Source organism: Pelmatolapia mariae, linkage group LG13 (assembly GCF_036321145.2).
Source record: "Pelmatolapia mariae isolate MD_Pm_ZW linkage group LG13, Pm_UMD_F_2, whole genome shotgun sequence".
Lineage (NCBI taxonomy): Eukaryota > Metazoa > Chordata > Actinopteri > Cichliformes > Cichlidae > Pelmatolapia > Pelmatolapia mariae.
The window spans coordinates 9,729,543-9,757,108 of NC_086238.1; the positions used below are offsets into that span (position 1 = coordinate 9,729,543).

At 43.2% G+C, this 27,566-nt stretch overlaps 1 protein-coding gene across 4 annotated transcripts in view; it reads right to left on the minus strand.

Annotated features, from left to right (window-relative positions):
- The window catches only part of zmiz1a (zinc finger, MIZ-type containing 1a), a 108,413-nt gene that overhangs the window by 50,927 nt on the left and 29,920 nt on the right, over positions 1 to 27,566 (minus strand). For 3 of the 4 annotated variants that reach the window (XM_063491218.1, XM_063491220.1, XM_063491216.1), the window contains exon 3: positions 13,757 to 13,833. The exons of the other annotated variant lie outside the window; for it this stretch is intronic. The gene's annotated coding sequence lies outside the window, so the exon portion shown is untranslated. The remainder of the gene's footprint in view (positions 1 to 13,756; positions 13,834 to 27,566) is intronic. 4 annotated transcript variants of the gene reach the window in all.

A 27,566-nucleotide genomic window follows, 5' to 3' on the forward strand; every position in this document is an offset into this window, starting at 1 on the left:
ATCCTCTCCTCTGACTGAGCAACTACTACACACACACACACACACACACACACACACACACACACACACAAAGAGAGACGCAGAGAGCTGAGCATAAGCATCTGGATCACACAAATGAATTCTATTTTCTGACGGTAGACAGACGGACCCGCTGGACAACCGCCACTAATCTGCTACCTCCTCTCCTACTCTTCCTCCTCCTCCTCTCACCAGCACCAGCACCAACACCACCACCTATAATCCCTGACAGGGAGACAGGGAGTGAGAAAGAAAGTGTTTAGGACAGTGAGTGAGAGAAACAGAGAATTAGAGGGAAGCACATTTGCACAATGAAAACAGGCTTGATCTTATCCCCGTGCCTGAACTGAAATGGACTGCCCGCTCGCTAAATAAACACTTGTTGGCCACTTTGCTAATGCTACTCAACACAATGGAAGACAGATGATGTTTCATTCACACTCTTGGCTGCTTTGTTTGATTTGCTGGCAGAGCACAGTTTATATAGTAGCAAAAATAATAAACTTTGGAGTCCAGTGAAAGCAGCGGCGGTGTAGGTCTCACTCAAGTCTTGTTAGGTGACTGAAGACTCAGCGGCAAACACGCTCAGGATGAGAAAACACACAGCGAGAGCCATATTTCTTCCAATTACGTGTAACTGACTTGTAATTTTGCCCAATCTCCTGTGGGTTTGTATGTGACCCCGCTGCAGTATTGAAAAATGGAGCAGACATAAAGATGAGGTGTATGAGTGTCTGTCTTGTGTGCTACAATATGTGCTTTGTATTCATTGCAGATAACAGGAGGCCATTGGAGGGGAGAAAACAGCAGCCATTGATTTTGTGTGCTGGGCAGGCATTTCTCCATTCCAGAGTCTGGTCGATACATCCACCAAGAGCAGGGAGCACAGGAGTGGTTATACACCACTCTGGACACTGCATTTGCACGCACGCACACACACAAAGACACATATGTATTGGCAGTCACCAGCAAATGGACACAAGGCCCATCAGGCAATCAAAGCTTTCTTATTACCTGCCAGCGCATTCACAAACAGATACATGCACGAACAGAGGCAACAAATACTACCGCTTACAGAACGAAAGGAACAAATGCATTCAACGAGGCGATTTCTTTACCACGAGCAGCCCATGAGAGGGTGGGGGTGTATTTCAGCATTAAATCCTTTATCATCTACCCGGCAAATCAAACATTGATTTCCTCGAGCCACTGTGCCGAGGGCAATAAGGATCTCCTTCATCAACCGAGGCAGCATGGGCCACACACACACACACACACACACACACACACACACACACACACACAAAACAGCAAGCACACAAACACACTAACAGCAGGCACTAAATGAATATTAGGTGGAGGAGTAATAGCTCCAATCGGAATAGGAAAAACACAGGCTATTCTGTGTGAACCGCCTGTTTTGGAGCCAGAGGGGAACGCCGGTCAGCTTTGATCAAAGACACGCAGCTTCAGCTGGACAAGTGGCCATTAGGGGGGCACAGTGACAAATATGACAGTTCAACTCATGCTAATGTCTAATAAGGCCCTTCCAAAAAAAAAAGCTTTTACTAGAATAGCTTCACTTGAGTTTTTTTTTCTAGTGGATTTCTGCACAAGATCTGCCATTTGGATCTATCAAGGCTTTACAGTCTGAAATCAAATATTTACTCATCTGCAGAGTACAAAGTTCAACAAACTCCTTTGCCTCTGCATACTTTTCATAAAGTGCTTGTTGCTCTTTGAATACCACCTGTTCATAAATACATGTTTGCGAGAGCTTTGACCATTAACACCTCTAAAATTGATGAGGTAACCTTTTTTTTATTATTATGTGCGCAGCTTTTATTTAGGCAAAGCACAGCATTATGGATGAAGAAGAATTTCACGCCTCAGTGCTCAAAGTGAAAAGTAAAGAGACTGAACACCCTGACCCAAGAATATTAGAAAACATTGCTGTCAACATGTCAGCGCAGAAAGTTACCTTGACAGAAGTAAAGAAATTGGTTTGACATTAAGTTAGATGTGGAAAAATGTCTTTCTGCAGCAAAGTGATCCATGGTGTTGAAGGCCAGGAGGAAGTGGAGGGAGGGAGGAAAGAGTAAAACCAGCAAACATCCATTACAGGTAGCGCGATGCTATCGAGTGTAAAACGGGAACGCTGCATGAAGACGACTGAGAAAGTTTTCTTCGCAAGCACTGAACTGTATAAGCTGCTTTCCCAAAATATGCCAATAAAATCTGGAGGTTATTGGGATTCCCTCATTGAAGTGGAAAGCCATAGTGCACAAAACAGTTTTTGTCTGTTTGATTGTTTCTTGATTTGGGGAACATTAAATGTCAACATGCACTCAGTCATTCACTCCGAGATGCCAAAACACACCATGGGAATAAAACTCTGTCTGACACGCAAAATAATCTTTCACAAAAGGTTGAATCGTCTTTGCTTATAAATTCACCGGCCACTTCATTAGGTATATCTGCTCAACTATGCAGAAGAGCATTTCAGGAGCAGAAGACCACACTGAGCGCCACTCCTGTCTGTTAAGAAAAGGAAACCGAGGCTACAATTCACACAATTTCTGCCTTGTATCAACAACAGAGTAATGATGTCAGGGTGTATTTTCTTGGTACACTTCAGGCCTCTTAGTACCAGCTGAGCATCATTTAAACACCATGTTGCTGACCCTTGATCACAGTGTACCATCTTCTGATGGCTACTTAGGATAACGCACCATGTCACTAAGCTCAAGTCATCTTAAACTGTTTCTTGAACATGACAGTGACTTTCACTGTACTCAAATTGCTTCCAGAGTCACCAGATCTCAATGCAAAACAGACCTTTAGTTGCTGGCATTTTTTTTACCCTGTCTTAGTTTTTTCTTTGCTGTGTTTCTTTCTTGCTTTATGCCTGAATTATACTTCAGTGGGAAATCTACACTGTAACTCATGATGTAACTGGAAACCCCTTTTAACTGTACGCCAAACTTCCATGAAAAATTTAACTACACGTCGGGTCAACGCAGCCCGCAACAACTGGATGGTAAATAAGGTTGCGGTGAGGGGTTTCCGGTTATGTCATAAATTGATCTGTAAATTCCCTGCAGAAGACTAAATCAGGTTTTAGCCACGTGTAGGTAAATACAAAGAAACCAGGACTATGTGAAACCATGACTACATATCTTTTCCACCTTGTCCTGGGACAACAAACAGAATGACGATCCATGGAAAAATAAATTGGCATAAGTTCCTTATTCGTGAGTCTCCTACAGTTTGAGAATTCCTTCTTTAAACGTTGAGATGTACCAGCACTGCTGCCTATCAATAACGTGTTTACACAACGTCTAAAGACATGTTTTTTGATGTAAGAGCATCAAGCTGAAAAAGTCACGACCTGACTCAAACTGCACCGTGCGCATGAGGTCACTTTCCAAAAAGCTTGCTCTCGTGAAATTAAACAGTTGTGACATTTTAAGCTGTTAGCTGAGAGCCAGTCAGAGACGGGGGATGACGAACAGGCACACACAGAGGAACGCAGAAACATATGCATGTAAAAGATACATGCACAGGGAAGCAAAATGGAAAAACAGGCTCAGGAAATTGGCCAGTTCCTGTATAGGAGAGGTACAGAGGGACAGAAAAAAAGGTGGGGGTCGAATGGAAAAAAAAACAAGTGTGAGTGAGAAAGACTGACAGAGAAAGACAGACTCTGTGCCTTATGTAACTTTAGTGTCACTGTCCTTTTGTTTTTCCGACACACCAACATGTCACTGTCAAGATTTTCCTGTAACTATTACAGCCACTTAGAGAGTGTCTATGGGCTCACATTTACCACAAGTGTTGTCGTTTGTGAGAATGCTAACACACATACAGTCGAATAATAATACTGTATGCCATATATATAGTATATAGTAAGCACGCAATAATTAAATTTTTTTAAAAAGTTTACTTTGCTGAAATTTTTAATGGAAAACAAGAATAAAGTTACTAAAATGTTTGCGGTAATGAATTAAAAATGCGCAATTAAACAGATTACTTACAGCTAAAACAATTAATTGATTAACCAACCCCAAAACAATAATAATACTAAAAATAACAAACATTTTAATTTTTTTACTCTGGATGTAAATACCAAAATCCCTCTAGGTTCTGGAAAACTTCTGTATTTTTTATGACAATCTGGAAGCAAAACAATCAGTTGTTATAATAAAAGTAATTTGGCAGGTTTAGTATAAGTTAATTTCTTAAATATAAGCATAAGGTTGGTGTGTGGATTGTTTCACTAATGATATCCAGTTTTCGCATGTTTAGATGCAAAGGTATTTCTGTACAAATGTACAAACGCTTCATTTTCACTGTACCAACAATATAAAAAACATAAATAAACCCTTTTCTACCTATAATGTGTCTTTCGCATGTTATATATATGTGTGTGTCTCAGGAAACGTAGCCTAGCCCTCAGTAACCCTCAGCAGAGTAAACTTTAACCTCTCAGACACACAGAGCAGAACAGATGACCCCCGCTGAAATCTGAGCTGCTGAGTTTCCTCTGTAAAGTGAAACTAGACAGACACCTGACCCCGACTGACATGTGACACACACACACACACACACACACACACACTACACAATCAGAAACACCTGTTCAGTCTTCTTAGACATGCACTAAAGTACACATGGGACACAAACATTACCACATCCACATTAAGGGAATTTTCACTGAAGCACAGAACCCACACTCAAGTGAGCCCTGTGTGCTGTTATCCTTGGACACACAAGCAGAGCTCGCCCTAAAACAACCGTGACAGTGTCTGCTGTATCTGCAGGACAGGCGAAGTGTGAATGTGTGTCTGGAGAGTTTAAAGAACATGGTAGGTTCACGCTCTTGCTTCTCCATCCGTCGAGTCAGTTAAAGGACAGTCAGAATTAGAAAGAAAACCTGCAGGAAATATCGGGAGTCACGGGAGCAAACTAACAGTGTCATGATTTGAGCTCTGAGTCCATTAAGTAAGTCGATTCCTTGCATGCTTTTGTAGTTATGTTCATCTCTTTGACCTCGGCATATGTCGCAAGAAGCTTCAGCATTAAAGGTCGAACGCCAAACGTTCTTTTTCCTGAACTCAATGATAATTTAAAAGTTAACTTCAGTGGCATCAGATAACATCAAACATTGATCCAGTGAAAAGTTTCTGTGTCAGTGACATCTTAACATATTGTCTCGTAGTTTTTCTTCTTGTTATCGTCATAAAACAAATAAAAACAATGCAATAATATGTTGTAACGTCCCTTCACTTTGGCAGCACTAATCCTCAAGCCCATTCATTCAAAGGCTAAATTGTTATAGTTATAATGGAGGCATTTGAGTCATAAATGCACATTTACTGCACAAGTGAGTATTTAAAGCATCAGACTGGTGTATAAATGTTGGAGTTAAAAGAAATTAATATTCTTTTTAATTTGTTAATTAGGTTAGCTATATTTTTAAATTAGTATTTTCTACCAAGTACTTCATAGTTCAGGCTTTAAAGGGTTAACAAATTTTAGACACAGTCCTCTGTGGCACAGGAGAACAGGCTTATATCAGGCTTTGACTGCACACACATTACTTGGAGACTCACTTCATGGCTGTTTTTGTTATTAGCACGGATGGCTGAAGGACAGATAATCTAAAAAATGTCCCAAAAGCTTCGAAAAGCTGGTATTCTGGATTCGTCATGAAAGGAGACCCTTTCTACAGGATGAATGGCATGTCCATGTGCGTGCATGCATGTAAGAGAATCCTTTTCCTTTTAATAGTTCATTAAGAGGAGCCACTTCACCGCTGGCTGGATGAGGGAGCAGCAGCTCCTAGGCTTTCTGCAGATCCACTAATCCTTCACTTACCTGAACCACGTCAATACTGCTGCAGGCCCCCACCTTCTGCTCCATTCTCCGCTTTCTTTATCCACAATACCACCCCCCAGCCTTCCTCGTCCTTACCGTTGCCGCCTTGCAGCTCTCGTTGTTAGCCCTCGGACACACACACACACACACACACGCACGCACCTTCACCCCTTCTTCCATTCCCCGAAGGTGCTGCTTGATATCCATCCTATCTCTTTTCCTTCCTCTGGACAAAGCAGAGAAGGTACAGGGAATAATAAGGCAGAGCAGCAGGGGTGGGATGGCCCTAGTGAAGTTATTAAGCCTCAGACACAAACACACAATTCGCCACAGGGCTACAGAGGTGAGAACCCAGGGGGTCGGGGGGCCATTTCTGTTTGTGCATGTGAGTGTGTGTGTTGAGAAGGCACTATGTGTGTTCACACTGGGAGCCATGAATGATGAGACCACACACCTTTACTGACACTAACAACTAAAGCTGGCATTGGCTAGCATCTTTAATCTGAAATCTCTTCATCCTGAAATTCTGTAGGACCCTTAAAAGTGTATTCTTTGAAGGGAAAAGGTCTCTTCAAACAGCATCTGAGCATCATGTAATAGCTAAACTCTCCACTGAATCATAAACAAATTCAATTCATTTAAATGGGTTAATGGCACCTTGAGGCAAAGTGAGACGTGTTTCATTGCAGGTTTTAGAGGCTGTCAGTCCCTGCAGCTGCTGAAATAAAAAAAAACAAAAAAACCAACTCCCACATCTAAGGTGTACAAGGTTTGATGTGGAAGAAGGTCGTCCATGTACGTAACTATACTACTGTACTATGCAGGGTCAACCTGCCTGAGACTAGAGAGAGGAGAGGTCCAGTTTTAACTAGCTCTATCTTCACAGCTATAAGGATAGGACAGGATTTGGCTTGACCACTCCATAGCTGGGAGCTGATAGCGCAGTGCACGGCCAGCGGTGGATCATTTTTCATCTCTAAATCTGCTTTGGCATGGTCAGGAGTGCCACTGTGTGTCTAAGTGTGTGTATGTGTGGCAGGGGTGTGCAGGGGGTGGGCACGGCAGATACAGAAAACTCAGAGGGACCGCGAGAGGGAGGGGCGGCCGACCGGGGAGCATTGTGGTTCATCTCTTGTGGTTTTTATTGGTGCTCTGACAACACAAGGCTGGGTCTTCCCTCGCTGCTCAGCTGAGCAATCAGGTCACCTCATCTTGACAGACGCAAACATGCGCGCACAAAGACGTCAACACACAGAGGCGTGCACGCACATGCATGCACACATCGCACATGCAGCCTGCAGCTGTTGCCAATGATGTCAGTCCTGATTTGGCCAAAGTAGCCTTTTGTTTCACAGCATGAACAGAGAGCAGAGGAAGAGGCTTCATTTGGCAGTACAGTAAGATTGTTTGGATTAGGGCTTAGCTACTGGTTGCTGACAGAAAAGTCTCACAGCAAAATAAATACTTTTCCCCCCGGTTAAACAGGGAATAAAAAGTTGAAAATAACTTTGAAAATCAGTTAATAACTCAAAGCATCTTTCTGACTTCTTGTAGCTTGTTGTATGTCAGCATTTGTAATGTAAAGCTGCTTCTTGGAGCAAGATTGCTATATTGATTAAACGGCATAAAATGTAGAGAATAAAACTGAGCTATGAAACTATTGTGTACACACCAACAGTTGTGATGCAAGATCAAAAGTACACATACAGCCTCAAATACATACATTCATTCACAAATTTTTTTAATTAAGTGGTGCTGAAGGTTCTAAAATATCTGTTAACTTGACGAGGCCAAGGCCTATTAACTTCTCATTAGTGATCAGGACTGACTGCAACTACAACTTTCTCTTTGCCTGCATAAAAAGGATTTGTTTGACAGCACTTAGTGGACTGAACGATATTAAGAACAATGAGAAAAGTCAAGGAAGTCAATGAAGTAGAATTGTAGATTTACACAAGTGAGTGAGGTCTCTTGGAGACATTTCTAAGCACCCGCAGATTCCAAGATCATGACTTCAAACAGTTCTACAACAGCAGACTTCCTCTGGAAGGTCTGGAAGGAGACCTGAACTGTCACTGTCAGATGTGAGTAAATGAGTTAGGTTCAGGAACAACCCAGAAAACACCATGGCTCAAGCCTGGCCTTAAACTGGAAACTGCTGTAACACCATTGTCACTGACCACAATAAAGTGAGTCCCCTGCCCAAAAAATCAACACCTTCAATCTTGGTTTTAATTTGCAGCTTCCCAGATGAACAAGCCAAATACCTTCTGGGGAAAAGTTTTATAAGGCAAAGAATGAGCTATTTTACCACAATGACAAGAGGTATGTTTGGAGGAGTAAAGGTGAGGGATCAAGCATCAAGTGGTTATAGCATTATGCTCTGGGGCTGTTTTGGTGCCAGTGGTACTGGTACACTGCACAGTGGAAGGAATAATGAAGAAGAATTCTTCAACTTCACCTCAAATCAACAGCTAGAGGGCTGAAACTTGGAAACGGTTGGGACAATGGTTCCAAACACACATCAGAACTGGTTTGGAATGGGTAAAGCAGGCCAACATTAAGCTTCTGGAATGGCCTTCCCCCGACCTCAACCCTCCTGAAAATATGCAGACTATGCTTACAAGCCAGGTCTGTACCAGGAAACCAACCAATTTAAATGAACTCTACCAATTCTGCCAAGAAGAGTGGTCAAATATCCAGCCAGAATTACTCCAGAAGCTTTATTATGCCTGCCAAAAATGCCTGGTCGAGGTGAAACTTGCTAAGGGACATTTAACCAAATATTAGTGAGGGTTTATATATACTTTTGACCCCGTGCAGATTAGAGAAAATACAAAATGAACTCAAACCAAAACCACCTGATACTTGTTTCTTTGTTTTATAATCACCCCACACTGGAAAAAGAAGAAATCATAAAAATCATGATGATTGCATGTAAACCTCTCCCCACAACTACAGTACAAGAATGTGAATGTTTTTTTCATTTATATTTTGCAAATATTTAAAAATCTACAGCGGTGTGAAAAAAAGTCTATATATAAATGAGTACACGGAGCAACAATACAGCATATAATAGGAAATTGTCAACAAACAACTATAAAAAGTGACAAGCTCTTGATAATTGCCAGCCTCCTCAGCAGGTTATTGACACCTCACGGTAATGAGTTGTTTCAAAACTTGCACAAGTACAAAACTGACAACACAAAAGTTAGAGACCTCAGCTCTAGTCAAACACCCTCTACCCCCTTATCCAACACACACACAAACACACACATGCAAACACTCACCGCCTCCAACCTCCTGATGTCTGTTGGCAGAACTGTCTGAGGAGCTTAATTGGTACTTTCTTATTTTTTTCTCCTCTTTCTCACTCTCTCTTTCTGTCCCTCTTACTCTGTCATTCTCTCAGCTGTGCGTGCGCGTGTGTTTGTGTGTGCATTTCTGTTCCGGTGCAAAAGCATGTGTGTCTGCGTGCTTTCATGGCAAGAGGATAAGAGCGTGGGTGCCACTAAATGAAACAGAGGCTGAAGCAACTGCACACTCTGTGGCAATGCGATAGGGCGAGCCAACTCGGTTAACCAAATCTTGGAATGAGCCGCCGAATTAGGCGCATACCACGAACACACAAGCTGCAGACAGACACGCACGAAGATGCACACAGGAGTTGTCCCGGTGCCCGGGCAGCTTTCCCGCTGCCAATAATGAGGAGGTTTTAAAGATGTGCATTTGTTTGTGCAGATCTAAAAACACACACTTTAACGTCTAACTCCACGGTTTGCGCGCACACCGATCGCGCACCAGTTTCACTCAACAGATCCCGCTTTCTGTTTACGCTCTCGTTTGTGTACAGTAGCTTTTATGACACACACCGAGTTACACATCACACCTGCTGACATGAGATACAAACATAGCATGAGACACTCTTCTGCTAAGCTATTATGCTGTCAGTGACATTTTCGGGAATAATCCTGCTTCTCCTGACATTTCATCCGGCGGTTGCTCGAGCTACACGATGCCGTCCAAGCAGCCTGCCTGTTGATGCGAGATGTGTTTCGTGGAAGCCCGGCAGCCAGTGCTGCTTGTCGGGAGCGATGATTAGATTAGGTCTGCACTGATTACAGTCTTGTTGGTTACAATATACAGTTGTATCACAGAGACCAAGAGGGCAGAAGCGGGAGTCACTGAGAGTGGGAATGTCAGTTTGTCAAGCTGTCAAGAGCGACGTTGCTATGTTGTATCCCTGTGTTTAGCAGAAGTAGCCGGGCAGGGAATGAATCAGCTAATATAAAAGAGCACCAGAGAGGATATTAATACGAATCTTTTAGCAGTTATCAGCACTCAGGAGAGCGATACAAAGCCGTACGCGAACGAGAGTCTTTGAATCAGATCACGGCGAAAAGGAAACGCAGCTGCACATGTGAACGGCTCCCATTTCACAAACAATGCTATCACAGGCAAACACTTTTAAAGGCAAGTGCCTTTCTTTGGCATTGTGCAAGGCAGTTGCAGCACAGTGGCACAGCAGCTCAACCGTAGCGTGTAGTATTGGCTGAGAATAAATAATCTGAAAAGCCTCAAATGCCCTTTGCCTTCCTAAGCTTTATGAAATATTAACCAAATTAATCTACAGTATTTTCTCCCTGAGAACACATACTGTGCTGCCACTGATTCCCTGTAAGCCAACAATCATTCCTGAGATTAATTTGAAGAAATGCAGGAACATATTTGATCTGTGAAAGCCAGCGACAAGGTGTAATTATTCCCTTCTATATATTATGGTTTCTATTAATTGCGCCTGTTCCGGCGAACGTTACTGTGCTTGTTTAACTGACAGCCACAGGGCCACAGGCATCTCTCAACACAGCTTTACTCCTAACAGCGAGCGTGCTGGGTAAAACGCATTATTATAACAGTATGGGCTTGCCAGTATATCACCTGATCAGAGGTCAGACTGCTCTTGTACCCTGTGAAGATATTTTTAAAGACTGGTTTTGATACCCTGTTTACTAAAGTCATTTCTAGAGGCCTCAAGGCAGAACAAAAGGGCAGAGTTCACCGGGAGCAGAAAGAGCTTCGCTCCAAACATGTGACCAGAAAATGAGGGCCACAAAGTAAAATAGAAAATCATTTGAAGGGATTTTATAGATTGCAGATTTAATGTCCGTCTGATGGAAAAAGAGAGAGAGAGAGAGAGAGAGAGAGATCAGAATTAATCCTCTTAGCTGTTTGTTTGGTAATCTGATTTAGTCTGATTTTTAGGCTGCTATCTCTGCTTGTGGTTACTGATGCTGTCTCTGGATTGACCACAGCCATTTTCACCTTCAACACCCACCCAGGGATTTGGCTCGACATATAAACAAAATATCGGTATATGTAAATCCCCTGTACAATTCACCAAATCCAGCAATGTGTCTGCTTATGAACTTATTCCCCGCTCTGACATCGCTCAAGAGAGGCACACCACGGCTGTCCCTGCTCCAAATAAATGACCTACTTTGCACATTAACACACATTTACATGCAGGCAAGATCCAGAGCGGGCTTTGTAGTTTCTGTTTTCTAACTAAGACACTTTGCGCTTTAACTGCAACGTGTCTCCTGCTCAGTTCTTAGAAATCGCAGCTCTTTTCTTTCCTGCTCAGTGAATGTGAATGCAGACATGCGTCCCTTTCAAGTCTAACTGAAAAACAGGGGAGTAATATAGTCCAGGTTTGCGAGTAGAATTGTACTTTTGTCGTGCACGCATGTTAAAGGAAGGTGAGGCTGGCACAGAGGCCCACCTAAGGTGCTCCCAGCTCAGGCAGAGCTATTTCCAGACACCCCCTACCACCCAGCCCCTCCCAACTCCTCTGTGGGGGAAACCACACCACTGCGCAGACCCCAGTCACGGACACGACTTAAGAATGGATTCATTATTCACATACACACAGGCGCTGGCACGATGTGGTGCTGGGTGCGATGTGGTGGTAGTTCGGGGGGGCAGGGTAAACATACTTTTACTTAACTTTACTTAGAACTGCTAAAGAGGGCATTAAAGCTGCCAGCTCAGCTTTTCAGCACAGTTAAACAATGCCATGTAAATGCCCAGTGGGACAGATTTGCCACTCTGTAACTATGCACGCTCAAAACTAACGAGATGGCACGTGCGTACCAAAAGGAGCCGTGTCGCCACGGACACACGAAGCAATGCTACACAATAGCAATGTAAGTCAACCCGGCTTTAGACATGCGCGTCATAGCAAGTTTTTAAGAATGCCTCACAGCACAAGACAACTCCACGCAACTTGACATGGATGAATATGTAAGTGCTCTCTCGCTCCCTCTTATACTTCCTGTCTCAAACAAACGCGCGTGCACGTACGCACAAAGAGGCCAGATTGCATACGAGTTTGCTCACGGACCATGATAAGAAAATGTGGTAAATGCGTAATCTGATATGCATGACTTGAGGTTTCTCTCTGCCTTTCTTTTCCTCTTGGAAATCGCACGTTGCATCCATAATTTACACCAGCCTCCGTCTGTTTCTCTCTTTTCCACTCTGCTCTCCCCTTCTTTCTTTTTTTCCCCTCCTCTCCCCATCGCCCCTTCTCTCTCCTGGCAATCTGGCTTTTGCAGCTTTGCTTATTAGCATATTGCAGAATGTGCAGATGCCACCAAAAATTATTCACCTTCAAGCGCTTTGATGCCGTTTCACATGTATACAAACTACGCTGTCGACATTTTGCACAGCCCTCCCAAACAAAACCAGAAGGACTGGGCCTCTTTTTACCTAAAATGCGATGGAGGCCTTAACATGACATCCTTTAGTGCGCTGTTTCCTCATATCCTCATCCAACCCAATTACTTCATGCATCATCGTGGTCACTGTCACATGACGACTGATGGGGTGTTTCATCTCGGCTAAGGTTTAAATGAACACTTAATATTCATGCAGTCCGAGGGTTATCTGAATACATAATGTCCATGCTGTTCAAAGGAAAAATGAACAGAGTATTCAAGCATGTTTTTGTATCAAATGCAGCTTTGTCCTTACAGTGAAGATCGGATTGGAGGATGAGGAAATGGGGATGAGCAGTTTACTCCTCTTGGAGATTGATACAGGCAAATCAATGGTCACACACAGAAGCTCCAGCGTTGGTTCAACATGGAAAACGAGGCCTTGAAAACGAGCAAAAAAAGGTAGAGCTCCACTATAGCACGCATGCAGGAATGTGCTCTTGTAAACATCCTTCAAATGGGCTTGATCTAAAATGACCACATCAGAGGAAAGACCCAGCGAGAAAGACTTGGCATCCCAACTTGTTTGGTCTCACTGACTGACTGACTGCCCCCGTTCCTCCTCCACCCCTCACCTGACAAGCACCAGCTGTCTACCATGCAAAGAGGAAATGCCATCACCCACTATCACGCAACTAATCCCCGTAAACATGTGCTTTCATTCAGAACAATGGTGGCCAGTCATGGTGGCAATTAATTCAGGATGTTCTGACGCGTATGTGGTCTAATATATGAAAGCGTTGGGATAACAGAATGCAGCATGTAACAATTTAGGTATCGCAGGACAATCGAACAACACACAGATGATTTACGTTAAAGCTTCGCGTGTTCTTTTGATGCCCCGAATCGCAACATATTCAGGTTTTCATGTTGTTCTTGAAAGCACAAAGTCTTCTTTCTGCTTCAGTTACCACATAACGCGATCACGAAAGCATCCTTTTCTAGGACAAAACACCTGGTATGATACAACACGGGGCAATATCCAAATGGCAGCCATATTATCTTATTTGCAGTATCACCACACGAGCTGAAGCCTAACCAGTCAGATGAATACGCAGCTGATAAATCAAGATTCTTACCAGTTTGGATGAGGATGTTCTTGTGTTTCCTGTTAGGCAAAATCCGTTTCTTAATCCTCATCAATCACAGAGCGAGTCTAAAATGAACAAAAAACAAAGTGCCATGCACATCAGGGAGTGTGACAAAACACAACGTGCTTTTTAGTGATAGGAAAACAAGGCTTAGGTGGCAACATTTATCGAGATGCAATAAAGCACCCCGTTGTGCATCTGACAAAATGGAAGCGCATAACAAGGACTGACAGAGCTGGAGAGAATATGCATCTCTAATCCCTGCCAAATATGAAGCATAAAATACTTAAATGACAAATACAAGTTGATTTCTTGTCTTCCTTGTGAGTGCTTTGTGCCCATCTAGCTGCAAAAACCAGCTGTCTTTGAACTCTCCCGACTCTAATCATGGAGGAATATTTCTTCTCTGCTTCTGGCTCTTCTCTAACTAAGATGTGCAGATCTCCTAATGGGACAGTCGCTCGCTGACTATTAATGCACTAGCCTACTTTACAAGACTGCATCTTTGACTCGCTTATTTCTATGTTTGAAACTCACACATCATTTCATTAATATTCTGCAAAACGTCTCCCCCCGAAAAAGCCCCGTCTGGCTTACATTTCTTCCACATGTGTACTTGTACAGTAGGCAGAAAGAAAAGACTTGAGCTATCTTCACAGGCTACAGATTGCCCCACATTTAATTACTGTTAACACCAGTGCTAGCAAGCTAAATACGCCTCCATGATTTATTCACTTTCCCCACATTTGAGTCAAATTAAATTAGTCATATGGGTTTAATTAACTAAATATGATCTGATATTGTAATTTCACACTTGGATATGGGATATAGAGAAGGGTACTTCAGTACAAAGAAACCACAGTAAACCAGTGTTCATTAGAGGCTCTTGTGTACAGTTGTGTTGGCATTACCAATAGTAGCATTAGCTGAATGATTGCTTCTAATCAAGGTTCGCACACTGGGAGGTTAACGTTATTCCTGAAGAACCAGGAACACTCTGTTTACACCATTATTCACTTTCCCATTAGCCATCCAACCGTAGCTAATATAAGCAACTCCCCTCATATTTTCTAGGACCTGCGCTAATTATTGTTATTGAAGATTGCAGAAGTGCATTTAAGGAAAACAAACAGTTTAAAAGTAAAGGAGCTGGGCTTAGTTGGCCAGATATTAAGATACCTGGATCCCAAGATAGACAGAGCTGCTAGCACCAAATCCTTTTTTAAACGTACATCTGCATGTACAGTCTTGTGAAAAACTGAGTGCACCTACATGATTCACTAACTTGTAGAACAACATTTAGCAACAATAACGTGTTGCTTTTATGACATCATCTCTTTATGTACAGCTCTCTTAGGTCTGGGGTTTGACTGGACCGTTGCAGAACCTTAATTCGTTTCTTTTTCAGCCATTCTGTTTACGTTTTCTGCTGTGCTTGGGATCATTGTAATGCTGCCTGACCTATTTGGTTTCTGCCAAATTCTGCATTCTCTCCACTTTGATCTTATCTATCCAGAGGATTTTGTTCTAGAAGTCTCAGTGTTTGTCCACATGCAACTTTAAAACGGTAAATGGGGGCTCTAGAGTCTAAGATATAGCTCTTGTTTTTCCTTTCTTGCAGTTTCTCTGAGCATTGGACGTGCTGACCTTTGGGGCCGTGTTAATTTAATTGACCAACAATTTCCGTCATTGTTTTCGTCAACAACCTGTCTTTCCTGACAAGCACAAGACGATAAATAAATAAAAACGCATGCATGCAGACAAAAAGAATGATGAAATGTAAAGACATCTTGTTTTCATCAATGAATGCTCCATGTTTCTCATGGAAGCGTGACAAAATGTCAACAGTTGGGAGGAAGAGAAGAGAAAAGTAGACATATGGACCCATTTTACATTTGATGTCAAGGAAATTAAGACACTTTGTAAACTGTGTAGAGCAACTCTCACCGTTAAAAACACAACTAATTTTTACACTTTATAGTTTAGTCAACTGAATCAACTTTAGATTTAGTCTACTATAATCTTATGATATGTAGTCAGATAAAACTAGACTAAAAAAACAATCATTTAGAAGCCTAAATGACGACTAAAACTAAAAACATCTGCTGGCAAAATTAAAAATGCTTTGGGGTGAATTTGCTGGGATGTGTGTGGCACATGTTTCTGAATGCACCAGACCAGCAAACTGCCAAATCTTGTGCTTTAATAGAGGTGCTCATACTTGCTGATGATCTAATAATGAAGTGCATTTGATAAGCAGCACCTGGGTGCTACTTACCTGCTTCACTCCTATGGAAAGCACTAAGGGTACTTGCATTAGCCTAGCATTGAGAATAAAATAGATGTTATTTTTTTATTATGATGCTTATGCTAGCTGCCACGTAAAGCTGTTAAAAGCCCAGTAAAGCACTGGAGTCTGGTGAAAGCTGCAATGTTTAAAGATCAGATTAAGGTCAAGAATGAAATGGAAATATATCTAAAATAAAAAACAGTTTTTTTGTTGTTTTACCTTCCCCGTTTAGTTTTTTTTTTTACTTATACCCCATAGAAAAGAAAAAAAAAATCAAGGTGAGAATCGAACTGGACTGTGTATGCTGAGAGTCATCAAAGCTCCCATTAAGTGAGTAAGTGAGTAAATATGTTTTACTGTCATTTAAGTGAACGAATCTATTCAAAGCTCTTTTTTCATAACCTGCAAAGTTCTTTACACTTTGATTATAACATGAACATGAATTCAAAGAGTGCATTACAAAGCGCGCCGTAATATTTAATATCCAAACATTTGTAAGTACTTCTGTTGGGGAAGGTCAACGTTGATTGAAATGCATTCACCACAGGGCCTACTGTGGGTTATTTTTTTCATTCAGCTGAACACAGTAATTTCTATGCCTGTCTGTCTTTAATTGACTGAGCAGCTCTAATGCTGGTGTTATTTCCCATTCATACAAAGGCGCCATCATGGTGCTAAACGAGCTTCAGTGAATGATATTAAAAAAAGAAAGAAAAAAGCGTGCGGTAATTTACTGATCCTAGGTAATGAAACATGAGGCCAGTGTGGCATGTTTTCTCACTCTCACCAAGAGGAAATATGGCTGCTGAGAGCTACGCTGGCTTGCAAAACACTGTCACACCGCCTGACGCCACAGGCAGAATTATCAGAGAAAAAACAAATGGAGGCATTGATTCACTAGTTGTTTATTTACAGCCCTCTCTGGAGAAGAAATAAATTCCCCTGTTGAGGCTTTGTTTCCCCATCACACGACACAACGGGACGCATGAGAAGAGGGGTGAGCGGGCAACACACACACACACATGCGCGCGCTCTTACAAATGTAAGATCGCACAAACATACGCGCACAAACGTCTTACATCTGGATTAATCTCGAATGGGCGTCTTCACAGATGCCATTAAACGTAGCAGAAGGCGAGAATCATACAGGAAAGAGGCTGCCATCTGAATAATTTATTCAGAGTCTCATCTTGTCTCACACCAGGGGGATTTCTGCTTTCAATTTACACTGTTTTCCTCCCCATATTCAAATCGGGAGAGCAGATTTGTTGTGATTGGCACACGGAAGGTCAACGTTAGCAAGCTAGCGTCAACGCTGTCCTCAGTGGGTTGGTATGCTGGTCTATTAGCACACTAGGATAGTGTGTGTGAGTGTGTCTGTGTGCGTGTGTGTGGCAGTCTTTGTTTACCTCAGTGTGTGCTGGCTGACGCTGGAGAATAGGCCTGTGGTGCACAGAGACATCAGTGTGTGTCTGAGCTTATTAGGCTGCTTTCCAAGGACACAGGAGGATCTAGACATTACACTGGCTGGGGAAAAAAAAACACTATTGCTAATCATAGCGAGAGGATGTTAGGGATGCAGACAGAGTGAGGGTTAAGGGTGGGGAGGGGGCAAAAAGGACAAGAGAGGGACAAGAGCTGGAGGAGTCAAGAATGAGAGCAGGAATGGAGGATGCAACGAAAGGGAGAAAGAGCGCCTGTTGAAGTTATGACTCTCATGCATGTCCTCTCTGTGTGTGCCACTCGGGGACTGAGAAAAGGACGGAGAACAGTTCACCAAGACACAGGTCAGCTGTGACAGGATTAGCCCAACGCATGTGGGGTGGGGGGAAGCAAAAACCCTCTCAGAGTGATGAAGTGTATTTTCAGCTCTTCTGTTTGAGAGATCCAGCGTTACAGGCGGCACAAAGGATCTGTTTTGTTGTTTTTTGGTTTGGTTTTTTGTGTTTTGCTGTTGTTGTGTGATTCCTTGGGGAATGGATCAGTGTATCCCACTATACGCTCAATGGCGTACATTCAACAGAGGCGGAAAACATCTCTGAGACGCGAACACCGTGTTTGTCTGAAGAGGCTTGTTCTGTTAGAAGGGAGTGCTCTCTGAAATCCAAACTTCAAAAAAATGGGTTAGGAGGTTGCTCGGGGGAAACTGTGCTTACCGAGCAAAATGCCCGAGTCGTTTCTAGTAGTAAATTGGTATGTTGCTAGCTAACACTGGTGACAGGACTTGGCTGTTGCACGCAATGAATGGCCCTGTAGTAGTCAGGCACGGTGCAGTTGTTCAACAAGGCTTCTTTAACCAGCTGAATGACAGGCAGGCAGACGGGGCGGTGAGCCAGCCACAGACATTCGGCTCTGGCTGTGTTGTAATGATGCCCAGTTCAGCTATACCACAGAGGCCACGTGATGAGAGCAGAAAGCAACCAGGAGAGCAGAGTTCAACTCATGAGTTAGGTTGCCAGGCTATATATGCCCCCTTCTTTCCATGTATCCCACCCTCACATGCCTCAATTTTTTTTGTTGTCTTTTTGTTACTGTGGGGAGTGTATGCATGTGCTTTTTGCTTTGTTAAACTTTAAATGTCAGCATCCACAGCCCCGAGCGCTGCGTCAGTAGCTCTTTGCACTCTCCACCTTGTGGAAATCTCCGTGCAAACTGAGGGGAAACTCAGCACCAGTATGACACAGCATGCAGGAATGCACCAGCGGATGTGGCTCTCTCCCTTCTCTCTCCTTCTCAGTCAGCTCTCGTCTCCTCCCTCCCTCTCCCTCTGTGGGCAGGTCCATATGCACCCAGTAATTATCAAGGTTATTTTCTCCAGAGGGCTAAATCCCTGTTTATGGCCATGAGCGTGTGTCACAGGGCCCTGGCTGTCAACCCACAGGACGCTGACTCTGTAGACAACTCCAGAGAAAATCTCAATCTCTGCGGTTGTCAGATCCAGCAGTTTTGCTGCTTTTGCACCCATTTGAAAATTACAAAAAAAACCCCAAAAAAACCAACTCAGTAGCTGTGTCATGACCTCAAGTGAGAAAGCAATAATGATGTTTTCCCACCAACCATAGTTATTATCAAAACCGAGGAGTTATTTCTAGAAATCACAGACTAAACAAAGGCTATTCACTCAGCAGAGAAAAAGTGATATTCGCACACAGAAAGAACCCAAAACGATCATCTATATCAGTGTTATTTGCTTTTCTTTTTTTATGTCATTTCTACTTTACAATGAGAAGTTTTTTTGTATTATTGGCTCAATTCAATTCCTTCCCAGAGCCAGACACTCTGGAGAATTGTGACCTGAGCTACAGCATACATTTCCTTTTTGGCAACAGCTACAGAGGAAGTAAAGGCCAGTGCTAACAAGCCCTGTGAAAAAACACTAACCAATCCAACAAGCCAGGAATTATACCAGTCAATTAGAGGCAAACAGGAGGCAACTTTGTTTTCTTGAATGGGATACAGAGTAGGCTTGTTCTTGTGGTACAGTAGGCTTGTGAGCAAACAAGAGCCTGGAGCAACCTGAACTGCAAGCTGAAGAGTAAATTTGCATGTAGCGAACTGTTAGCCAGGGTCAGCAGTGCACACGCACACGCACCCACACACAGACAGAATTTGGCTGCTCCCTTCACAAAAGCTGCTTCCTCTTCGTTTCATCACTCAGGCAGGGCTTTGTTGGTGAGCGGAAATGCCTCTAGAGGGAATGAAAATACTGGCAAGTCCCTGCAGCTCTTTCTGGAGAGAGACAGGTCCTGCAGCTGCACACACGCAACCGCACACATGTGCCAAAGTGCCCGTGTAGGTTGACGGCTCCGGTTGCGCACAGAGATAACTGTGTTAACCTAAAGAACATAAACAGCAGTGTGCGGTTACAGGGCTGCGGAGGCAGCTGAGGAGCCAGAAAAGGCTGACACTGACAGCACAGGATCTAAAGTTGCACTAATGTTGTCACGGCTGCCGCAAAATTACAGGCAACGTCAACGCGGGAGCTCACGCTGCTGCTGAAATTAGCCTGGGAGACTTAGGTGACGCTATTTCCTTGATTCATTAAGTCATACGAGTCTTGCCGTCTTGCTGAGATAACCCATCAAACAGTCAGAGAAAGGTCAAGGAAAGTTCAAACATTGAGAGCGCTCTCTAAACTGTACAAAATCTATCCATTTCCCCAGCCCACATCCAGCTCAGGTTGCACACATTCACTCCAGTGGGTGCAAACTCTCGACTTTTAGGATAACCACAGAGCCACCGTGCAGCCTAAAGCCTCGCTAATGCTCTTACATCTTTGTTTTAAATATTCCATTACCTCACTCCAGGGCCATCTTGATTGTTGAAAAGCACATGTTTGTAATCAGATGACAACACTCCAACAACAGATGACTTCAATCAAAACAATCGATGGTCAAAAACACACCATATTAGTAAAACATAAAAACCTATGATTTATATGAACAAAGGAGATTGCCCGATTGTTTAAGTACTGAAAATGCACGCACTGAAAATCCTTCCACTTGGTGCCTTTAACTTCTCTTCAGCATGTTAAATGATAGCAGCTGTTATGACTACCATTATCCAGCGTGAGAGGCCAAACCTTTTACTAAACAGCCGTCGGCGGTTTTTGATGTCTTAGCCTTCACATTTATAAACTGACAAACATTGAATATTTCAATAAAGACTAAACAGACCATCTAGGTTGACTTTTGGAAGTATTTCGGGTGGGCACGCTCTGTGCACAGCGATTTTCAGCTTCACACCGTCTCACTGTGCCTCCCACACTCACATTCTGTTGACCCAGGAAATTTAAAACCGTATGCTATTTTTATTTAATATTTCATGTAAATTGTGCCACCTACACAACGCTGACAGACTCGCCTGCCTACTACCATGTCTTCTCATTACAGCCTCTACAAGTTATTCTAAGATTAAACTAACCCTCTGCCATCAGCCAGCAGCGTGTGCATGCTTAAAAGTTCTGCTTCTTCAAAATGTGGGTCATTATTCACTGTCTCTACTTATTAACAGTGTAAGATAGTAAAAATTCTGTTCTCACTGCCTCCACAGGAAACGGCTTCAAATTTCTTGGTGGTCCAAGAAAATAAAAGTGTCAAACCCTTTCAATGGTGACATCCTACATTGCTTTATTTTGAAAAATGTATGACTTCACCACACACTGTAGTTGTACGCCATATTGGATGTGACTCAACCATTGGCTTATAGGGGGAAAAATGTATTCCCCAACTGGCTGGTGGTGGTTTCTGGAGATTGTCGGATGCTGCAGAAATCCACAGTTGCTTGCACTTTTTCATGTTTCTCTGCAACTTCTTGCTAACTACTCAGGAAGTAAAGCCTGAAAAGGTGGCACAAACTTTCACCTTCAAAGTAAAAGATTAGTCTATGTGTTTCAAATTTTTGCTTTGAAGGCGAATCGTCTTCATTTCCAGTTTGGTTCTGACTTTCTACAGTTTCACTATAGCTCGGACAGTAGCTGCACAGTGTTTGTAGACGAGACCATCACTTCCATTCAAAGTAAAACCATAGCAATATGCTATAAAGCAAAGCAACAAACACTTTTCTCTGGCAACAGGTGGCTGACAGTTCTATAAAGTGCCATGTTTATATGCCTGTGTGGCTGGGGCTTAGGTAATAATTTTCCCTCCAACAACCATTCAGTGAACCGGTGGTTGCCAGATGGTTGCAGATCAGTCTCTAAGCCTGTGTGAATGGGGCCTTGTTCGTTCTACATTGTGACTGTAGTTGTCCCACGTCCAAAATGTCACGTCACTTTGCGGTTACGTGTCTGCAAAACTTCAATACAGCAGTGTTCAGGCTGACCAAGAGAGACACTTCACAAAGCCTGTCATTCAACAAAGCATGAGCACACCAGCGCCGCGAAGCCGCTTTGAAAGGTGTGGCTCATCCAGGGTAATCTGGGCTTAGTCAAGGATGGGTATCATATTTTAACGGCAGTTTACTGATACTGTTTATCGACACGGTACTCTAGCTGCACTCCTATTCTCTCACTTTTGATATTTTTAGAAGAAAAAACATCAATCATCAGACATTCGTATCATGGTGAACCTGATCATGGTCTTCAACCATGATCGGCAAGTCGGCATGCCAAAGCTACATCCACATAAAAGCAGTTTCGCTACAAATACAGGCAATGTAGATGTATGTAACACATATTTACTGACTAAAATTACAACATTAAACAGTGTGTTGCAAATATAGGCTTTACAGCGCTTATGATCTCGTTATCTTAACAGATAAGCTACACAACATACTGATTTCCCCAAAGTGTTCCTTTATCAGGGAAAAACTGAGACTTCTGACCAAACATCTGACTAAAACACTGCCTCAGTGAGGAGATATCAGGGGAAAGCAGATTCTAGATGTACTGACAGAGTGGAAGAGCTTTCAAGACAGCTGCTCTAGTTTCTCTCTCTGTCACTCTCGCTGACACACGCACACCCTCGTGCGCACACACACACGCTCGCGCACACACTCCACTCCCTCTCTCCTTTTTAGCCAGTGACAGCAGGCACCCAGCGATGACACAAGGAGTGTCTCTGGCAGCCAGTAAGGCAGCACTAAACAGACAGAAATATCTGCTCTGACAGACGGACAGACCATCACCCAGTACGACATGCTTGCAGCTGTCACTGTTCTCACCGCTCCTCTTCCCCAGCCCTCTGGTTTGATTTTGCTTTATGTGATTCTCCCTCCACCCTGAACAGTGCTTCCCTCCTTTTCTCCTTCCTACAGCCATCATGTACGACACTAACGACCCCTCCTACTTTTGAGACATTGCGCTTGGCTCCTGTTGGTTTATGGCAAGAAGAGGAAGAGATAGAGATGATCAAGGGGAAGCACCCTCTATGAGCTTTGGCCTCCACAGGTTTAGCTCTTTGCTTCTTTCATTTGGTCATTCTTTTGCTCTTAAGAGTCGTGTGCTTTCACACAAGTATCTGTTCTCAATCTTTCTCTGTCTCTTTAGCTCGCTGTTTCTCAGTAACAGCCGTTCTCAATTAGGAGGGTCAGGGAGCGGAGCGGAGAAATAACTCAGCCTCTGGTATCTGGAGCTGCAAGGATCCGGAGATCAGCAGCAACAAGAAACCACCGCTGAGTCGAAACCTGGGCTGCGGATACGTGTTTGCACGGTTGTGCGCGTTGCATAAATCTGTGCTGTGTCAACAGGTTGTCAGTGACCTCTGACTTCCATATTTAAACACACACGAATATGACAGAGCTGCTAATGTTTTGACTGGCACATAGAGTCCTCTTCTCCTGGAGTGTGGAGCTCTTTGCCGTTCAATCTAAAGATTCTGGCTTTAAAACAATGGAAAATCATTCACGCACAGGCAGGCACACCCATGGACCGAGTCTTCGCCCTGTGGAGAGAGCTGCTTTAATTGCTTTGTTTCAATGGTCCCCTCTGAATGGGAGAGGAGCTGGCGGCTGCCGTTTACAAGACACATCTGCAGGTGTTGCATTTCAAACTGAGAAACTCAAGCTGTGAGAAAGAAAACATACGCTAACAATGACAGAAACATAGGAATATTAAGGCAGATTGTCCCTCTGTCTTTTCCTCTCTGTCACACACACACACACACACACACACATTGCAGGTGCAGCAATGTTCAGCAGTCCCCTCCAGGCCATTGAGGCACATCTGAGTGATGCCATACTCAGAACTCTCTTTACCTCTGTGTCTCCTTCTGTAAAAATACTGACTTTAATGTGAGACAATGTAAAACATACGACCACACAAAGCCGAGGCACACTATATTTAGGACTGGCTTGTCAAATTTTCAATGAGGCTCCTGCACTGTGTGATGCTTCCCGGTAAGAATTAAGAGTCAGATCAAAGCCACCTAACGTGGCTTAGGGTTAGGTTGGTGTATGTTTTAGATAACCTCTCCACAGCTGATACGCTGCATTAAAAACTACTTTACTTTGCTGCCATACAGCCACTGCTGCACAGCAGCTTCCCCCCTACAGACTCCAAAGCTCATTTAGAGCATTTTTTCACACTTTTAATTTGAAACCTCGCGGAGCAGTGTCTCTATGAGAATCAGATCTGTTTGTTAGAGCTGAGAGTCGAGTAGTTTGGAGGATCTCGGGTAGCGTGTCTCCTAATTCACTGAAAGAAAGAGCAATCAGCTAAGCTTCAGATGGCACCCAACACACGATAGATTCAATCTCCTTTCTTCGAGCGTCTCTATTGTGACGCTCCCACATGCTGGTGAGCACGCCGCGTTGCTCACATTACTGATAATCTATGCAAATAGGCCACAGATTGACTAGAATGTATCTAATTGAGAAACATATGTGTCACACTCAAAAATAATAATTCTTACATCTCCCAGTGTGCGTGTGTGTTTATTCCCCCCCCCCTTACTTTATTTCTGTCAGCATTCGTTCATTTATGCAGTTACATGTGACTGTGATGTTGGCGTCTTGCCGTTTAAATGAGGACACCGTGTATCTTTTGTTTGTCGGTACAGCGTTGGGAGTATTCCTCGCTCTCACCTTCTCTCTCTCTCTCGTTGTGAACCCTTCTGCAGCATCGCAGGAACGTCCTGGCCATTATGAGAAGCCATTAATGAGTGCGTGGCGTGGCGTGTTGTGATGCGCGGCATATTACAGCCATTCATCAGAGTCAGGAGACACTTGACAGGCGACAGCCAACAGGTTGTGTAATCATATAACACAGCCATGTCAGGCCTGCCACAGCTCCGTGTCCCATTCAGGCCTCTAATGTTGTTTTCCTCTGGGTAATTGACAATACCAGACAGAGAGACCCAGTGATGGATAACATAATGGACCGACAGGCACACAAAGATGGCGGCCCACCGCCAGAGTGATGTCATTTCAATTTATATCAGCTTTTGGAGATATCTGCAGCAAATTTGTGCTTCTTAAAGCTTCGGTCTGCTTTTCCTTCTTCTTGGGTTTGTAATTACTGAAATGGGGCAGAACAGCGATCTCACGAAAACGAGAACTTCAGCAATGTAGTAGCTCACGCGGCTGCTACTACTACGGCAATGTACCCTTGACCTTGACCTTGAGCACAGTGTGGTGCAGACCCATTAGGTGATTACTGTGTGCAGGTTTCACTATAATTTGACGGACACTACAGGAGGAATCAGGTGATAAAGAAGGCAAAAAACATTATTAATCATCCTGATCATGTTTTGTGATCCGAGCTAAGGAAGTCGCTCTCAGTGCAGAACAAATAGATACTTAAATCTCTCATTCACTCAGCTATTAGATCGCTTAACTCTTGACAGGGGTTATTTAGTTTGACTTATTTTAATGATTGCTCATTTTAGACACATTTCTTTCTCAATCTATTTATTTTCTTTGGGGTTTTTTAATGAGTTTTACTATTTACTGCTCTTTGTCGACCGACCTCTTTGTTTGACACACCTTGACACTCAACAGTGTTTGTGGTTAGTGGTTCAGGTTTTTACGTTGTATGTCTATAATTAGGTAGGTTGTGATCAATAAAGTGAGTTGAAAATGGAAAAGTGCCAGTAAAACAACAAATATGACGCTGAACTTGAGCACAGTTTCGGTAATGACTAATTACTGTGAGTGGTTACACTTGTAAGTTTGACTGAATCCTGTGCAAGGAGTAGCAATTCTTGTGAACTGACAACAGAGGCCTCGTCATGGCGTGAGCTCAGCCGTCCACATGAGCTAGCAACGGAATTTCAAAACGGCAGAAATCCCACCCTGAGAGCTTCCTGTTTCATAGTGACTGTTGAGAATGATACGTTAGCAGAATGCTGGTGTTTTAAAGGTAAAGTGAAACGACAGCTGTATTGTTTCATTTCAACCAAGAGTGTGGCTGACTAAACTAAACTAAAATAAAATGTTGGCCTTGTGTGTTTAGAAGCAGGTGTCGAGCTTACGTTTGTTTTTTGTTTGGAAGTTCAGAAGTTCAATACTTTGTGCACTTCCTATCTGGTCGTACCTGTATAAATGCCTGCCTGCTCTGCATACCTGTTTGCGCCCCACCCTTCCTCCTCTGTGTCTGTTTGTCTTCCTCTTTTGCAGGTGCCAAGAGGATCTGCCTAGCTAGGGAGCCACCATAGGTCTTACATGCTTTCCCCAAAGGGCAAATACTGCCCTAGATGGTGGCTCATCATCTCCTAAGCATTTTTTAAATGTATTTGCGTCCTTTCCTACCAAATTTTCCATCCCAAAATCTGATTTTCTCAGATCCGCCTAGGACTATCTGACGAGCGCCCTCTAAGTGAAGTGCAGATCATTTCATTTAAGTGAGACCAGGTGAGAATAACTCCAGGAAGAGCCAGATTATCTAAACCCTGTTATCTAAATATAGAGCTAAAACTCAAAGTGAGCAGTAGTAACACAGAAAGAGTTAGAAAGTCAAAGCTGAAGCAGGAATTCTGTTTGTAAACCACAATGAATGTTTAAAGCAGTTGGGCAGAGTCATAAATATGAAAAGCGGGACAAATATCATCTTTATCCATTAAATAAAATCATTAAAACCATTGATCCAAGTTATTGTGGTGATTAGGTCTAAAGATGACAAAGTTAAAGCAATTACAGTGTACCAGCAGGCCATCTGACGCTCAGGAATGTGCGTCTCCTACTCTGCACAACTCCCAGCTCCGTCAGAGAGGAAGAGGTGGCCCTGAGGCTGTGTTAGACATTGTTAAGGATAGCAAGTATCCTCACACAACCTGTTCTGCTCTGTCCCTAAGCTGGAGAAGAGAAGACAATGTTCTCTCTTATCCTCCCACTCTCACCACTTCATACCTCTGCTTGTTTGTGAAATGCCTCTTGCAGCACAAAATCCAAAAACGGCCAGCTTGTGCGTGTGAAAAACAGGGCGTAAGATGTTAACCACAATGAAACTCACCAGCAAGGATAAAAATAAACACCCCCCTGTCTTTTGAATATCATCGCTGTCTCCTAAGCTGGAGGTAAAACTCCTTAGAGAATAATAGTTTTGATTAGACTCGCTGTCTGTCATTGTGTCTTTGTCTTGCCTTTCTCTCACCCCTTCACATATAGTCGATGTACAGTATACGCACTCAAAAGAAAAAAGAAGATGGGAAGAAAGGGACAAAACAGAAAAGGCAAGAAAATAAAGAGGAGGGTGTAGGACACTGGATGGCGGAAAAATAAAACACGAATGAAAAAGGGAACGCCGAGAATGGGATCATAAATCTGTCACAACAGAATGGGTGAGAGGCCTGGAAGACCTAAAAGGGCTTATGTCATTGTTTTCCAAAAAGCTCTGTTTTCCTTCTTCACATGTACACAGGCCCCGCAGCTACGCTGTAACCCTGTGACGCAGAAAATTTCCCCTTTAGTGTGGTCACACACTGAAGGAGTCCACCTAACCGCTGCGAACAAAACGCACTCCTCCTCTCTCCTAAATCTCAGCTTCATCGCCTCACAACGGCCGCATTGTTCGACCTCAACAGTGGCCACGCTGTGCGCCGCTAACGTTAAAAAGGCGTGCAGTTAGAAGCT